Source organism: Melozone crissalis, unplaced genomic scaffold (genome assembly GCF_028551555.1).
Source record: "Melozone crissalis strain CALT ecotype California unplaced genomic scaffold, PUWL_Pcris_2 ptg000018l_1, whole genome shotgun sequence".
Classification (NCBI taxonomy): domain Eukaryota; kingdom Metazoa; phylum Chordata; class Aves; order Passeriformes; family Passerellidae; genus Melozone; species Melozone crissalis.
Window position 1 is genome coordinate 19,591,130 of NW_026535796.1, and position 2,971 is coordinate 19,594,100.

Below are 2,971 nucleotides of genomic sequence, written 5' to 3' on the forward strand. Positions count from 1 at the left end.
TATAGCTATTTAACTTCATGTTCTCTTTTTTAATTACACTTAACCGATGAGAAAGAGGTATACAGCTCTTAATGTGGGACTTGTCATCTATAACACATCCAGACTCTACAGCTGTAACTGGGTGAAGTAGCTTTTTATGGGGTGATCCTGGGGAGCTTATTTGGTTGGGCTTTAGTTTCTTCTCCAAGCCTTCAATATTACATATTTGTTAAGTTATCATGTCGTCACTGGACTCCAGCTTACTTTGTTTCTTGCTTTCTGAACCACTTAAATGGGGCTTCTATCATAAACAAAAATTTTTTTTTAAAAATCATACTCTATGGAAGGGGAAGGACATAATAGAAAGATCAGTGGGTAATATGAGAGGTAGGTGATGGACATTTTTCATATATAAACTGGTACAAGTGGAGTGTAACACAAGCACAAGAATTATATGGCTTTATGGAATATTTGACTAGGCACAAATTGACAGCTAAATTATCACTCAGGTGTAAAAAAGAAAAAAAATTCAAATGTAAATATAAGTGACATTTAAAAAAGAACTTTTCCAAATGAGATACAGGTGAATATATGAAACTAAGACTAAATTAAAAGAGAATTAGAAGTCTAAAAGTTAGAGGCCCTCGTTCAGGTAAGCGTGCAAGCACGTGTGTGTTCCTACTCAGGCCAGTATGAATATAACAACTTAAGCACTGAACTGGATAGGAATGTTTCTGGGGGACTCTAAGGCGTGAAAATGCAATGCTCTTCTTGTGTCAGAGCATCGCTGTTTTTCTGAAATCATACACTGATTATCTTAAAACCTGTGTTTGATACTATCTTGTTGAATTCTTAATGAAACTTTAATCTAGTTCTTATTTAACTTTCTCTTCCTTTTTTAACAGTAGCTTTAAAGAAACATCATGTAATGTGCAGATTGATTCTACAAACTGTGTATAAAAAGAAAATCAACGTATAAAGCCTACCATGTAAACAAATAAATAGAATTATTTCAGTACTTATTTACTGAATAGTCCATAGTTCTAGGACATGTGGATTATTCTGTAAATATGTAATCATAGACTACTTTATTTGATGGCCTATTTTAGCAGCTTCTCTGGAGTTAGAGTAGGCTGTCACATATACATACTTTTAACTTTTTAAGATTGGATTTATGGGACATACCATCATAACTTCATAGGAAACATTGTGATTCACTCTGTAGATAAGCATTTGATATGATTTGGTTTTTTCAACAGCTAAAGTGATTTGTGATTAAAAAAATATTAAACTTACTTGGCAATAGACAGTTTTAAAAATAATCACTCTCTAATGGTTTGCAGAAATAATTGCCAAATCAAAGAGATCAGGAACTGATTTTTTCTACAGAAATGCCTCAGAGCTCTGAGATGCAGTGACAAGTGGTGTCTAAAGGTAAACTTAACACAAATAGAGTATTTTTAATATGCTTGGCCTTGATGTATTAGTTTTAGTTAACTTCTACATTTGGTAACACAAGACTATCTGTAAAACACCAAAATGTGGATGGTGGATCCATACAGTGTTGCAAATAACTTTTAGTAGAGAAAACTGAAACACAGGAGATGCAGCGTGTTTAGGATGCCAGTCTGAATGATAGACTATGTCCTAGTTATCTGCAGTTATGAAGCTGCCACTTACCTTCTCAAAGTCTCTGGGTTTTGCTAAAATGCTGTTTTTCAGAGAAGGCAACCGTCAGTAAATTATGCAAACCTCTTATATTGAGAATAATACATGAAGAAAGTACTCTTGAATAGTTACATAATTGTATGAAAGCTGTAATCTTTTTTTCTTTAAGTGCATGTAAAGGTGAGTGACTACACCTCCCACTTGTTAGAGAGGGAGAGATTTGTTTACTTTGTTTCATTGGTGTCCTAGCATAGTTCATCACAATTGTACAGACTTATATAAATAAACTTGGTTTGTTGGTTTAATAAGGTTGATTGTTTATCCCTTGATCTGAGGTGCTAAGGGTTTCCTGTCTGGATCTTGTTTTTTCAGAAACTGACAGTATTATATTTAATACTAATATTGTGAAATAATTCATGAAAAGTAAGCCCTCTTTCTTTGCAAGAGCAGCTGTTGACTCCTGGATCACTCTCTAACATCTGGAGTTGGTCCTTATCACTAGACTCAAATGGAGCCTCTTGGAAGGTTAGTTCACTTGCACCTCTATTGCATCTCACTTAAAACAGACTTTGCTTGTCTTGTAGAAATCCAATCTACTTTTATAATCAAAAATGCTAAAGCATATAGCTGAACTTAAAGAAGATACTGAGTAAGGTGAAGCAAGATTTCTCAGGGGCGCTCAGTGTGAGAATGAGACACAACAGGCATAATTTGAAACAGGGTAAGCTCTGCCAAGATGTAATATTAAAAAAATTACCCTCAGGACAGTTAAACAGTGAACTAGGTTGCCTGAGAGATTTTTCTGTCTCTTTTGGAGGTTTTCCTCCAAAAAGAGAATGGATTGTGTTACTCATGCCTTAATCTAGCAATCTTGTAGCTTACTCAGTTTTGAGAAGGAGCATGGATTGGGGATCACCCTGAGCTCCTTTCTGATCTAAATTAATGTATGAGTCTGTAAGTAATTTTGTACTTTCTCCAGTTTTGTCTGTCTTCCCTGCAAGTACTGCCTCTGCCCCATCCCCCTTTCGGCATGCAAAGTAATGTAGTACCCAGAATTTTTCTCACAGACATTGTGGCTTAGGGTGAGCAGTGCAGGATTTCCCAACACATCCTTTCTGAGACTCCCTGGTTGTGGACACCTATAGGGCTCCTGCTAGGGCTGTCTGTGAAACAAGATTGTTCCTAGAGATTAATCACTGAGCAGTCTGGAAGACTTGGCCTGGAAGTTTGAGTTAAGAGGGGTAACTGAGATTTGCTTAGCAAAGTGTTCTTTGTGAATTGTAAATTGGGTCGTTAAGCTACTGATACCTATGCAGTCTTACTT